The 15294-nt window shown below is 40.3% G+C and overlaps 1 protein-coding gene and 1 pseudogene across 22 annotated transcripts in view; one reads left to right on the top strand and one right to left on the bottom strand.

Moving 5' to 3' along the window:
- Positions 1 to 15294, top strand: part of GPHN (gephyrin) — an 801248-nt gene that overhangs the window by 14408 nt on the left and 771546 nt on the right. The gene's annotated exons all lie outside the window — the stretch shown is intronic.
- LOC139438115 (heterogeneous nuclear ribonucleoprotein A1-like) lies at positions 11305 to 15227 on the bottom strand (annotated as a pseudogene).

Below are 15294 nucleotides of genomic sequence, written 5' to 3'. Positions count from 1 at the left end.
TGTCTGTCTCGTGTTTCCTCTTCGTGTCTCCTTGTTATGCCATCTTGCTGTGTCAGCCCATCGTGCCAGCCTATTACGTCAGCTTGCTGTCTTGCTTTTCTTCTCCAGGAGGCTCCAGGAAATGAACAGACCTCCCTTGTGGTAGGCAGGAGCCCAGTCACCTGAGTCATATCCACTTCCCATGAATAGTTTTACTTATTTATTTCTTTGTACTTTGAGACTTCAGCATCATGGCTAATTGCATTGGCCTAATGCTGCAAATGTTAATACAAATGCAGAAACTTGTGAAAGAAAGAGAAAGCAAGTACAATTTGAGTGCTAATTAAAACTTTTTTTTTAAGATTTATTTCTAATCTTCCCCCCCCCCCATGCCTGTTGTTTGTTTTCTGTGTTCATTAGCTGTGTCTGCTTGTCTTCTCTTTAGGCAGCACCAGGAACTGATCCTGGGACATTCTGGAGTGGGAGAGAGGCCTTCAATGTCCTGTACCACCCCAGCTCCCTGGTCTGCTGCATCTCTTATTTTCTCTCCTCTGTGTCTCCTTTTTTTGTATCATCTTGCCTAATTGGTTGAGCCACATCCGTTTCCCAACACCTGATTTTTTTTTTTTTTAAAGATTTATTTATTTATTTAATTCCACCCCCCCTCCCCTGGTTGTCTGTTCTTGGTGTCTATTTGCTGCGTCTTGTTTCTTTGTCCGCTTCTGTTGTTGTCAGCGGCACGGGAAGTGTGGGCGGTGCCATTCCTGGGCAGGCTGCTCTTTCTTTTCACGCTGGGCGGCTTTCCTCACGGGCACACTCCTTGCGCATGGGGCTCCCCCACGCGGGGGACACCCTTGCGTGGCACGGCACTCTTTGCGCGCATCAGCACTGCGCATGGGCCAGCTCCACACGGGTCAAGGAGGCCCGGGGTTTGAACCGCGGGCCTCCTATGTGGTAGACGGACGCCCTAACCACTGGGCCAAAGTCCGTTTCCCCCAAGACCTGATTTTAATACTGTTGTTTTCCTGTCCATCAATGATATATTAACCTGGCCATATCCTACCTTTTTAACATACAGTACAGCCCAGTTCAATAGGTAGCACATGATGTGCTGTGTAGTGTTAGGTTACTAAATATTTATAATGTCATTCTTTAAGCCTAAGAGTTTGGTTTTAAAGTATTACGCTTTAAGTTGTTTATATATTAAAACACTTGCCAAGTTCTGTTAAGTACTTGTTTAGTATTGTAAGTTTGGTTTGCCAAACTTTTTTTGTAAAGGAACAGATAGTAAATATTTTAGGTTTTGTGGACAGTAAGATTTCTGTCACAGTTATTCAGCTTTGTGTAATGAAGCAGCCATAGATAATATGTAAATGAACACAACTGTGCTTCAGTAAAATTTTATTTACAAAAATTTTATTTACAAAAACAAGACCAGAGTTGACTTGTGGGCCATATCTTGCTGGCCCTTACTTTAAGACACAGTCAATTTGAGAAAAATCTAATTCAGAATTACTTGCATATAAATTGAACTTCTGTATTAGTTAGAATTTGTGTTACAAACCACCACAAAACTTAGTAACTTAAACTACAATTTAATATCTCTTATATTTCTGTGAATTAATAGGGTGGTTCTGCTTTGGGTGTTATGAGTGGAATTATGTTTTGGCTACAGTTATTTGGAAGCTTGACTGGGATCTCATTTGGAACTGTTGGCCAGAGCTTTGGTTCTCCTGTATGTGGGTTTCTGCATGTGGCTGATTCATTTGCTTCATGTCATGATGGCTGGGTTAAGGAATATTCCAAGACCAAGAGTTGTGAGAGAGAGCAAACAGAAGATGCCAGGTCAATTAAGGGCTAGGTCCCAAACTGGCACAGCTTCATTTCTGTCATTATTCTCCCTGTCAAAACAGTCACAGGTTCAGCCCCAAGTTACCGAAGGAGGAATCACCAAAAGTTACAGTCTATCACAGAATTGTTTGCTTGCAACAGTTTAAATTGAATTAGCTTTAATACAAGGGAATATTTATTATAACAATATTGGGATAATTGTCTTACCGAAATACAGGATGAGGCCTTAGGAATATTGAACTCAATGTTGGGGCCCTTAGGACTGTTTCTCATCTTTGTTTCACATTTTAAATCCCCTTCATTTTCTCTTCTTCAGATCTTCCTTTTCCATGTTGGAAAAAACATTCCCATCGACAGCTTCCTAGTTGTTTACAAATTACCATTTTAGCCATTCAGAGAGAGACAGACTTTATTTTTGTGTTTGAAAAATTTTCAAAGAAAAATTTGATTGTCTTGGACTAATAATCTTTGATCAGGGGATAGAAGTTATGTTGTATGTATGTGGACAAGAGCAGCGTCAGTGAACGGAAAAGGGGTGCTGGATATATAGTGTCCAAGTACTACACTTGCCTCTGCCCCAACCATTTATGAATATAAAAATTTATTATTTTAATAATTTGTTTCTTCATAACAGGCCTAATTTACTCCTTTTTTAGCCATATGCTTTTGGATATTTCATTATATTACTAGAGAAAAGGGTAAAGTAAGGACTTGAATTAGTTCAGTATTGTGAATATTCATTGTAATCTTGCCTGCTTTGAGTAGGGTGCAGGGGTGGTTTAGTATCTTTATTTCACTTTGCCACCATTAACATAGACTCATATGCAAAGGTGATGTTTCTGTGCTGTCTGTTACCCTTTGGTTTTTAGGGTTGATTTGGTTGATCTAGCTGGCTGAGTGGAAATATCCTTTCTCTGGAAAGGGACCACTTGCATACCTGGAAGCAAGTAATTATAATTTGATTAAAATAAGATTGAAAGAAGAGCTATATTAGAAGTACAAGCAACATGCTGTGGGTGCATGGAGAAAGCAACAATTAATTTTGACTGAATGGCAGTAGGAGGGATGACATTTTAAAGAAGATAGTGTTTGAGTAGGACCTAGAAAATGAATAAACCATTCTTAGAAAAGAAAAGAAAGGTAATCTGGCTGTCAGTCTTCTTGGCTGCTGAAGGGGTGGTGTCAGAATGTCTAGGCTAAGTGGATGAACTTAAATACAGGTATAGGGAAGCGGACTTGGCCCAGTGGATAAGGCGTCCGCCTACCACATGGAAGGTCCACGGTTCAAACCCCGGGCCTCCTTGACCCATGTGGAGCTGGCCCTGCACAGTGCTGATGCGCACAAGGAGTGCCCTGCCACGCAGGGGTGTCCCCTGCGTAGGGGAGCCCCGTGCACAAGGATTGTGCCCCATAGGGAGAGCCGCCCAGTGTGAAAGAAAGTGCAGCCTGCCCAAGAATGGCGCCAACGGAGAGCTGACACAAGATGACACAACAAAAAGAAACACAGCTTCCCGGTGCCGCTGGTAAAGATGGAAGCAGTCACAGAAGAACACACAGAGAGCAGACAACTCGGGGGAAAGGGAGAAGGGAGAGAATTAAATACATCTTTAAAAATAAATAAATAAATACAGGTATAGTTGTTACTGAGCAAGAACTTGCTGCCTGATACAGACAGAGGCCAATACTATGACATTGGAACTTTGAAAAAAGAGAGTTTTAATGTAAGGGTGTTTGGCATGGAGACAGGAGCCATGGTTCAAATCTGTCTCCCTGATCTGAGATTAGGGGAGATTTTAAGAAAATGGGAGGTGAGAAGTGGGAACAGAAATGGGGAGGTTTGATTTGGCATAGTCTAATTGATTAATTATAGAGCTGTCCATATGTTTAGGCTAAATCTTCCTCATTGAAGGCCCTCTTGCATGTATTTGATTTGCTTCTGATGTCTCCCTGACCTTGTAGTCTTGGTTCTGAGGGAGGTAACTTTTGTTTCTTGTGTCACAAAGGTCATCTGAGGGACAAGAGTGAGTGTTTTCTGTGTTTGCTCAGATTATATGATATGCAGTTAAACAAACTCAGAAGAAAAGGTTACAGGAACAGAGAATAACCCCCCACAAATTGATTTTGGCCTGCCTACAGTTTCATAGTGATTTGGAATAAAAGGCAGCATATAGTATCTGATTTTAACCTTCATGAGTTAGAATTACAAGAGCTAACTCAGTTTTGTTAAATTCAGATCCTAGGTGACTATGTGGCAGTTAAAATTCAACAATTTGATTTTTTAATTAAGTAGTTTATTTCAAAGACTCAGAAAGAACATTAAGGTTTATCTGTACTAATCTACTTTAGTACATAAACTAAAAACTTTTTTAAGGGTACATATCTAAATTATAGTGATAGGCTAAAAATTACACCATGTTTCTCCTAGTCTTGTTTTTTTTTAAAGTTTTTAAAAATTACACAGTATATCCTCTGTAGTAGTCAGATTTGTCTCATGTGTGTACACAATTGAACACCCATTTGAAATACCCCAGTGTTTAAAATTGAGGTATAGCATGCATTCAGTAACATGCACAAATATTAGTTATACAGCATGATGATTTTTCATTATGTATAGACCCTTATAAATTCACATGAAGATGTAGAACATTCCAGTATTCCAGAAGCCTCCTTAATGCCTTTTGCTTGACAGTACCAACTTCTCCCCAAGTAATCACTATTCTGATTTTTATCATCAGATTATGTTATTAGATTCGATTATCATTAGTTTTGCCTATTTTTGAACTTCATATAAATGGAATGACTTTTTTTCACTCACCATTGTGCTTGTGATATTCATCCATGTTCTTGCATATAGCAGTACTTAATTTTTATTGTTGTGTGGTATTCCATTGAATGAATGAATCACTGTTTTTATGTTAGTGGATATTTGAATTATTTCTAGTGACTATTTTGAATAAAGCTGCTGTGCGTATTCTTATATGTCTTTTAATGACTATATGATCTTACTTCTTTTGGGTATACCTAGGAGTAGAATTGCTAGGTTGTTGTTTTTCAAAGTGGCTGTACCAATTTACATCTATCAGCAGTGTGTGATAGTTCCAGTTCTTCTGTATTCTTGTCAAAATTAGATATTGTCAGAAATTTTAAATTTTCACTATTATGGTCAGTGTGTAGTGGCATGACATTTATATTTCCCAGGTGAGTAATGATGATGAGTAACTTTTAACTTATTAGATTGCTTTTCCTTAAACTTTTAATTTTGAAATAATTTCAAATGTCAGGACAGATGCAAAAATAACAGAAAGCCAACACACCCCATTAATCCAGTTACCCACATCCACCAATTTTAACATTTTGCCACATTTGCCAATTCATTTTATCCATTCATCCATCCATCCATCCATCCATCCATACATACATTTCTCTGTCTACTTCTAAGTCTTTTTTCTGAACATTTGAGACTAGGTTGTATGCATCATGCTCATTGGATACTTAATATTTCCATATCCATCTCCTGAGAAAAAGGATCTTCATTTATGTAACTACATTAGTTACGAAGTTCAAGAAATTTAATATGATAAAAAGCTCATAGTCTTTATTCCAATTTTTTCATGTCCTTATAATATTCTTTTGAGCCTTTTCTCTTCCATTAGATCCCATCCAGGATCATCTCTTGTAGTATTTACTTGTCTTTGTATTTCTGTCTTTTTAAAATTTTGTTCGATATTCTTTGTGACAATTTGAGATTATTTTATGAATCCCCCAAAGAGAAAGATTATGTTTGTAAATTAATCTGTTCCTCTGGGTGTGATACCCTTTGTTTGCATTAGATTCATCTGCATGCCTTGATTAAATTACCTGTTAAGATTAGGGCTTTGATTCGACCACATAAGTAAAGCGTGACACAGGTCGAGTCCCTGCCTCCTTGGTGGGCCTATATAAATGAACACTCACTCAAGAAGACAGATGGGAAGAGAGAGAGAGCTCTGTCAATTTTGATCCAGGGTTCCTGGGGAGAGATGAGCCATTCGCCTGATAGGCTACAGCCTGAAGAGAACAGAACAACTGAGAAGGACGTTTTGTTTATCCATTTCTTTGACACTTGGGTTGCTTCCATCTTTTGGCAATTGTGATTAATACTGCTATCAGCATCAGTGTGCAAATATCTGTTCCAGTCCATGCTTTCAATTATTTTGGGTATATACTTAGAAGTAGGATTGTTCAGTTGTATGGTAATTTTTTTTTTTTTAAAGATTTATTTATTTATTTAATCCCCCCCCCCCCCCCGTTGTCTGTTCTTGGTGTCTATTTGTTGCGTCTTATTTCTTTGTCCGCTTCTGTTGTCAGCGGCACAGGAAGTGTGGGCGGCGCCATTCCTGGGCAGGCTGCACTTTCTTTTCACGCTGGGCGGCTTTCCTCAGGGGCGCACTCCTTGCGCGTGGGGGCTCCCCCACGCGGGGGACACCCTTGTGTGGCACGGCACTCCTTGCGCGCATCAGCACTGCGCATGGCCAGCTGCACACGGGTCGAGGAGGCCTGGGGTTTGAACCGCGGACCTCCCATATGGTAGATGGACGCCCTAACCACTGGGCCAAAGTCCGTTTCCCTGTGTGGTAATTTTATACTTAACTGTTTTCCACAGCACCTGTACCATTTTACATTCCCATCAACAACGAATGGGTGTTCCTATTTCTCCACATCCTCGCCTACACTTGTTTTTTTTTCTATTTTTTCTTTAAATAGTAACCATCCTACTGGGTGTGAAATAATATCTGATGGTGCTTTTAATTTGCATTGATGATGAACATTTTTTCATATGCTTATTGGTCATTTATATATGTTCTTTGGAGAAATGTCTATCGAAGTCTTTTGCCCACTTTTAATTGGGTTGTTTGTACTTTTATTGTTCAGTTGTAGGATTTCTTAATATATTCTGGATATTAAACAACTTAAGGGTAAGGCAGTTACCAAATATTTTTTCCCATTCTGTAGGTTATTGTTTTAGATTACTAAAAGCTTCTGGGAGCAATCTACCAGAAATGGGTTAGCTTTTAAAATAGGATTTATTAGGTTAAAAGCTTACAGTTCTAAGGCTGTTAAAGTGTCCAAATCAGAACCGCTTTCTCACCAAGTTACATCTGTGGGTGATCAGGCACATGGCAGGGCAAAATGCTGGTCTGCTCATCTCTCCCCTTTCCTGTGGGCCTCTTGCCTTCAGCTTCAGGCTGTTCCTTCCGTGGCTATTCTTTCTTCCAGGTTCGTTAATTTCTGAAGGCTTTTCTCTGTCTCTGCAGCTTTTTTTCTGGATCTATGGTTTTTATTCCTCAGGTGATAAAGGGCTCCAGTAAGAGATTTAAGATCCAACCTGGTTCATGCCCTACTGAAGTGATCTAATCAAACTGAAGGTCCCTTAATTGAATTTAATCTAAAGGTCCCATCTGCAATAGGTTTACACACACAGAAGTAGATTAGCTTTAGGAACATGATCTTCTGGGATCCACCCAGCTTTAAACTGTCACAGTTGTCATTTTACTTCCATGATGAAAACCTTTGATGCACAGTTTTTAATTTTAATGAAGTTCCATTTATCTATTTTTTCCCCTTGTTTCTCATGCTTTTGGTATAGAGTGTAAAAAAAACTTTGGCAAGCACAAGGTTCTGAAGATGCTCCCCTACATTTTCTTCTAGGAGTTTTATAGTCTGATTCTAATATTTAGGTCTTTGATTCATTTTGTGTTGATTTTTGTAAAGGGTGTAAATTAGGGGCCCACTTTTATTCTTTTGCATATGACTAGCCAGTTTTCTCAGCACCATTTGTGCAAAGACTATTCTTTCCCCTCTGGGTAGACTTGGCACCCTTGTCAAATATAAACTAGCCATATATATGAGGAATTATTTCTAGACTCTCAGTCCAATCCCATTGGTCTTTATGTCCGTCCTTTTGCTTGTACTATAGTATTTTGATCACTATAGCTTTGTAATGAGTTTTAAAGTCAGAAAGTATGAGTCCTTCAAATTTAGTCATCTTTTTCAAGGTGGATTTGGTTATTTGGAGCCCCTTACCCTTCCAGATAAATTTGATGATTGGCTTTTCCATTTCTGCAAGTAAGGCTATTGGAATTTTGATTGGGATTGTGTTGACTCTGTAAATTGCTTTGGGTAGAATTGGCATCCTAATAATATTTACTCTTTCAATACATGAATATGGAATGTCTTTCCATTTATTTAGGCCTTCTTTGATTTGTCTTTGCAAAGTTTTATAGTTTTCCATATTCAAGTCCTTTACATCCTTGGTTAAGTTTATTCCTAGATGTTTAATTTTTAAAATTGCAGTTGTAAATGAAATTTTCCTTGATTTCTTAGATTTATTTTTCGTTATTAGTATATAGAAACACTACTGACTTTTGCATGTTGATTTTGTACCCTGCTACTTTGCTGGATTTGTTTATTAGCTCTAGTCCTTTGTTTTGGAGTTTTGGGATTTATAGGATCATTTAATCTGCAGATAGTTATCCTTTCCACTTTAGATGACTTTTATTTTTTTTTCTTACCTAATTGCTCTGGCTATAACTTCCAGTACACTGTTGAGTAACAGTGGTGACAGTGGGCCTACTTGTCTTATTCCTGTTTTTAGAGGTACAGCTTTCATTCTTTCACCATTAAGTATGATGTTAGCTGTGGGTTTTTCATATATGCGTGTTATCATGTTGAGGAGGTTTCCTTCTGTTCCTATTTTTCTAAATGTTTTTATCAAGAAGGTGTGCTGGATTTTGTCAAATACCATTTCTGTGTCACTCGAGATAATCATATATATTTTTTCCTTCATTCCATTAATGTGATTTACTACATTGATTTTCTTATTTTGAACCATTTTGGCATACCTGAGATAAATTCCACTTGCTCATGTTGTATAATTCTTTTAATGTACTGTTGGATTTGATTTGCTAGTATTTTGTTAAGGGTTTTTTACATGTATATTTATAAGGGATATTTGTCTGTAATTTTCTTTTCTTGTGATATGTTTATCTGGCTTTGGTATTGGTGATGGTGGCCTCATACAATGAGTTAAGAAGGATTCTCCCCCTTCATTTTTTTGGGAAAAATTTGAGTAGGATTAGTCTTAATTTTTCTTAGAATATTTGGTAAAATTCACCAGTCAAGCCATCTGGTCCTGGGATTTTTTTTTGTTGGGAGGTTTTTGATTACTGATTTAATTTCTTTTATAATTTTATTATTTTTTATTTATTTCTCTCCCCTTCCTCTCCCCCCCCCCCCCCAGTTGTCTGCTGTGTCCATTCACTGTGTTCTTCTGTGTCTGCTTGTATTCTTGTCAGCGGCACCAGGAATCCGTGTCTCTTTTTGTTGTGTCACCTTGCTGCATCAGCACTCTGTGTGCGGTGCCACACCTGGGCAGGCTGCACTTTTTTCATGCTGGGTGACTCTCCTTACGGGGTGCACTCCTTGCGCATAGGGCTCCCCTACCTGGGGGACACCCCTGCGTGGCACTCCTTGTGTGCCTCAGTACTACGTATGGGCCAGCTCATCACCCGGGTCAGGAGGCCCTGTGTTTGAACCCTGGACCTCCCATGTGGTAGGCGGACGCTCTATCTGTTGAGCCAAATCTGCTTCCCTGATTTAATTTCATTTGTTTTTGGTTTGTTGGCATCTTCTGTATTTCTTCTTGAGTCAGTGTATGTAGTTTGTATGCTTCTAGGATTTGTTTTATCTAGATTATCTAACTTGTTAGCATACAATAGTTCATAGTATTCTCTAAAAATGCTTTTTAATATTTAATTGGTAATCATGTCCCCCCTTTCATTTCTGAAATTGTTATTTACATCCTATCTCTTTTTTTTCTCTTTGACATTTTAGCTAAGATTTTTTACTGTATTTATCCTTTACAACAACCAACTTCTTGTTTCATTGGTCTCTTTTGTTTTTTTAATTCTCTATTTCATTTTTCTCTACTCTAATCTTTATTTTCTTCCTTCTGCTCATTTTAGTTTTAGTTTACTCTTCTTTTTCTATATTCTCCAGTTTTGAGGCTAGGTCTCTGGTTTGAGATCTTCTTTTTAAGGTAAGTGTACTGAGCTATAAATTTCCTTTCAGCACTGCCTTTGCTATATCCCATAAGTATTCATACATTGTGTTTTCATTTTCATTCACCCCAAGATATTTCCTAATTTGTCTTGTGATTTCTTCTTTCACCCATTGGTTGTTTAAGAGTATACTGTTTAATTTCCACATATTTGTGAGTTTTCCATTGCTCCCTCTTACTGCTTTTTAGATTCATTCCATTGTGGCCAGAGAAAATAGATAATATAGTTTTAATATTTTTGAATCTGTGTCTTTTTCTTGTGTCATCTTGCTGCGTCAGCTCTGTGTGTGTGTGACACCACTCCTGGACGGGCTGTGCTGTTTTTGCGTGGGGTGGTGCTCCTTGCAGGGCACACTCCTTGTGTGTGGCATGGCACTCCTTGTGCATGGCAGCACTGTGCATGGCCAGCTCACCACATGGGCCAGGAGGCCCTAGGTTTGAACCCTGGACCTCCTATATGGTAGGCGGACACTCTATTAGTTAAACCACGTCTGCTTCTCTCCTTTTTCTTTTATCAAGTCTCTTTCTTTATGCTGCTTTGATTCATTGTTCAGTGTCCTTTCCTTTCAGTCTGAAGAATTCCTTTTACATTGCTCATATACCAGGGCTAGTGGTGACAAAGTTCTTCAGATTTTGTCTGGGAATGTCTTAATAGCCCATCATTTTTTATTTTTTAAAGACACATTTGGGAAGCATTCTTGGCCCAATGGATAGGGCGTCCGCCTACCACATGGGAGGTCCGCAGTTCAAACCCTGGGCCTCCTTGATCTGTGTGGAGCTGGCCCATGCGGAGTGCTGATGCGCGCAAGGAGTGCCATACTACGCAGGGGTGTCCCCTGCGAAGGGGAGCCCCACACACAAGGAGTGCGCCCTGTAGGGAGAGCTGCCCAGCGTGAAAGAAAGTGCAGTCTGCCCAAGTATGGCACCGCACACACAGAAAGCTGACTCAACAATATGACGCAACAAAAAGAAACACAGATTCCCAGTGCCGCTGATAAGGATGGGAGCAGTCACAGAAGAACACACAGCGAATGGACACAGAGAGCAGACAACTGGGGGCAGGGGGTGGGCAGGAAGGGGAGAGAAATAAATAAAAAATAAATCTTAAAAAAAACTTTATTCAGCCTCATGATCAGACTATTACATTTGGATAATCAACAGCATAGGTGCAAAAAAAAAAGTCTACACAAAACCCTTTGTTGGAATGCTTTACACTTTCCACAGAACAGAAGCCAAAATAACTTGTTATACAATTTCAGTCACAAATACAGTCCTCGTGTTTTTTTGCCCATACACATGAGTATTGTCTAAAACATGTCTTTTTTTATAGCAGCTAGGCCCTGTCACCACTGTGCTTGACCGAGTTCAAGATCTGTTGTAACCTGTAGATTTCCTGTCATGTCTCTGGCTCTCCTCTCCTGCTAAGCTTTGTTTCCTTGCAGTAATTAAAACCTTTTGCCACTGCCATAGCTACTGCTGCTGCTGGAACTACCATAGCCACCTTGGTTTCGTGGTTTGGCAAGGTATTGACCTCCACTCCCATAAGGGGCAGAGCTAATGCCTCCAAAGTTTCCTCCCTTCATGGGTCGAAAATGTGAAGACTGATTGTTGTAATTGCCAAATTCATTGTAGCTTCCACTACCTCCAAAATTGCTTCCATCATTACCAAAGCCATTATAGCCATCTGCATTGCCACCATATCTACCACCACCTTGTTTGCCACCAAAGTTACCCAGACCACCGAAGTTTCCTCCGTGACCACAGTTGTCATTCCCACCAAAGCCACCTCCATGACCTCCACCAAAGTTCCCTGAACCTTTTTGGCCTCTTTGACTGGATGAAGCACTGTCCATCTCTTGCTTAGACAGGGCCTTCCTTACTTCACAGTTGTGATTATTCACAGTATGGGATTTCTGAATGACAGTCTTAGCCACAGAGTCATGGTCATCAAAGGTTACAAAAGCAAGGCCTCTGTTCTTGCCACTGCCTCAGTCAGTCATGATTTCAATTACTTCAGTTTTCCCATACTGCTCAAAATAATCTCTTAGGTGATGTTCTTCAGTGTCTTCTGTAATACCACCAACAAAGATCTTTTTCACAGTTAAGTGGGCACCTGGTCTTTGGAATCTTCTCTTGAGACAGCCCTCTTTGGTTTCACAACTCTTCCATCCACCTTATGTGGCCTTGCATTCATGGCTGCATCCACCTCCTCCACAGTGGCATACGTGACAAACCCAAAGCCTCTGGAGTGCTTGGTGTTGGGATCTCTCATTGCCACACAGTTCTTGAGTGTTCTGCATTGCTCAGAATGACTCCTCAGATGCTCATCAGTTGTTTCAAAGCTTAAACCTTTGCTGAAGAGCTTCCACAGCTGTTCAGGCTCTTTAACAGACTCTGACTTGGATATGACTGCAGTGGGAGGAAAGACTTTAATGAAGTTTCCTCAGCATCGTCCACGAGAGAAAGGAGTAAGCTAATGATCTTATCTCCCCTATCATTTTTTAAAGGGAATCTTGAGATATAAAAATCTTGGTTGGCAAGTGTTTCCTTTTAGCACTTTGAGAATTTTGTCCTCTGCATTTTTTTTTTTTTTTTAGGAGGATCCAGGTTTTGAACTGGTTGTCTGCCTCCTTTTTGCTTCCATAGTATCTCATGAGAAACCTGCAGTTAATCTTAATGAAACTCCCTAGTACTTAACATGTTGCTTTTCTCTTATAGCTGTCAGAACTCTCTCATTGTCCTTGGTATTTGACAGTTTGGCTGCTAAATGTCCAGGCATTGTTCTCTTCTAATTTATCCTGATTGTGGCTTCTTGGGATTCTTGAATGTATATAATCATGTTTTTTGTTATATTTGGGAAGATTTCTGTCATTATTTATTTGAATACTCATTCTGCCCCTTCTCTTCTGGGACTCCCATAATGTGTGTATTGGTACACTCGATGTACCATTGATATCTTAGGCTCTCTTTGCTTTGTAAAATTCTTTTTCCTTTTGTTTTCCATCCTGAAGCATTTCTGTTTCTTGTCTTTGAGTTTATTGATTTTACCCCTTCTAGCTCCAATTTGCTCTTGAATCCCTCTTAGGAATTATTTCGTTTCAGTTATTGTGGTCTTCAACTCCAGTATTTCTGTTAGGTTCCTTTTAAAAATTTCTGTCACTATTGAGATTCTCATATTATTCATCCATCACTTTACTGATGTCCTTTAGTTCTTTTTTAAGATTATTCATTCCCATCCTCCCCCCCCCCCCATTGTTTTCTGCTTGCTGTCTGCTCGCTGTGTCCATTCGCTGTGTGTTCTTCTTTGTCTGCTTGTCTTCTCCTTAGGTGGCACCGGGAACTGATCCTGGGACCTTCCAGAGTGGGAGAGAGGCACTCAGTTTCTTGCATCACCTCAGCAACCTGGTCTGCTGCATCTCTTATTATCTTTCCTCTGTATCTCTTTTTGTTGTGTCATCTTGCTATGCCAGCTCTCCATGTGGGCCAGCACTCCTGTGTGGGCCAGCACTCCTGCATAGGCCAGCACTCCTCATGGGCCAGCTTGCCTCCCAGGAGGCCCTGGAAATTGAACCCTGGACCTCCTATATGGTAGACGGGAGCCCAGGTGCTTGAGCTACATCCACTTCCTTTGAGCCATGTCTGCTTCCCCCTTTAGTTCTTTCTCTGTGTTTTCCTTTATGTCCTTAAGCATATTGAGGATTATTTTTAAAAATTCTTTGTCCTGTGTGTCCAAAACCTAGTCTTCATTGATGGTTTCTTGATTTTTACCTTGTTCCTTTTTATGGGCCATCATCAAAGTGTTATCTCTGGGATTTAGTCCTTGAACTTCCTGTACTTTTAGTTTATATCGAGCTAGTGATCTAGTGTTATGACAGAGATTTCCTCTAGTGCCAGGAGCTAACAACAACAACAACAAAAAACATGGTAAAAATGCCTTTGCAGTCTTTGAAAATAGACTCTGCCTTGGCTGGTGCTCTCCTTCCAAGTTTAGCTTCCTATCTAGAAGTTTAGCCTGAGGTGAATTGTGTAGTATAGGGTATGCTTCATTTTTTCTGAGCCTCCATCTTCTCCTGGGCTTGTCCTTGTTTGTGCCTTAGGAACTCCCTGTTTGTAGGAATTTGAAAGCCCTCTCTACTCCCTATGAAATAGATTTTCTCCCTCTCCCATGTACTCTGTTGTCTGATCTCAAGGAGGCAATTATTTGTCCCAGGCCGCTGTGACTTAATTGCTTGTACTTTTTTGATTGTCAGCAAGCTGCTTCTGACTGTAAGGCAAGTTCTGGGAGAGTGAGCCAGAGATGAGTTTCCTGATTCACTATTTCATGCTGCCACCTGACAGATTGGCTCAGATATACAGGCACTGCTGTTTATTCATAGCAGTTACTCTGCTCCCTCTAGAATGAGGTCAGGGACCTACAATGATTTCACAGGCTGGCTCTACCCCACATGGGGGAGAGAATGGGAGAAAGGCCAGCATGGGTGCCACAAGTTTCTCCCACATTAAAAATTTAAAAAAAAAAAAAAAAAATTTATTATTTTTGAAGAAGATACCAGGGATTGAATCCAGGACCTTGCACAAGGGAAGCAGGCACTCAACAACTGAGCTGTATCAGCTCACCAGTGTGAGTTGGTTTCGTTTTTTTTTTAAAGATTTATTTATTTTTATTTCTCTTCCCTTCTCCCCCACCCCAGTTGTCTGTTCTCTGTGTCCACTCACTGTGTGTTCTTCTGTGTCTGCTTCTATTGTTGCCAGCGGCACCGGGTATCTGTGTCTCTTTTTGTTGTGTCATCTTGTTGTGTCAGCTCTCCATGTGTGCGGTGCCAATCCTGGGCAGGCTGTACTTTCTTTCGCGCTGGGCGGCTCTCCTTATGGGGCGCACTCCTTGCGTGGAGCTCCCCTACGCGGGGGACACCCCTGCGTGGCATGGCACTCCTTGCATGCATCAGCACTGCGCTTGGGCCAGCTCCACATGGGTTAAGGAGGCCCGGGGTTTGAACCCGGACCTCTCATATGGTAGGTGGATGCCCTATTCATTGGGCCAAGTCTGCTTCCCTTGTTTTTTTTTTAGGAGGTACGTAGGACCTCATACATGGGAAGCAGGTGCTCAACCACTTGAGCTACATCTGCTCCCCAATGCAGTCCTACATTTTTTTAAGGTGCATTTACTTGATTTAGCACTATCCAGTTCCTGGAACCTTTTAACTGTTGTCCAGAGTTTTGTGGAAGATGGTTCTGCCAATTTTTGATAGTTGTTCAAAGATTCTGTTGGGGAATGCACCTTAGAGTCTTTCACCACCATCTTGATTGACTGGAAGCTGTAATCCACTACCATTTTTTAAGATGCATTTAAAAAATTTATGGGAAAC

Source organism: Dasypus novemcinctus, chromosome 3, assembly GCF_030445035.2.
Source record: "Dasypus novemcinctus isolate mDasNov1 chromosome 3, mDasNov1.1.hap2, whole genome shotgun sequence".
Taxonomy (NCBI): domain Eukaryota; kingdom Metazoa; phylum Chordata; class Mammalia; order Cingulata; family Dasypodidae; genus Dasypus; species Dasypus novemcinctus.
This window is presented reverse-complemented; position numbering and strand designations above follow the sequence as displayed.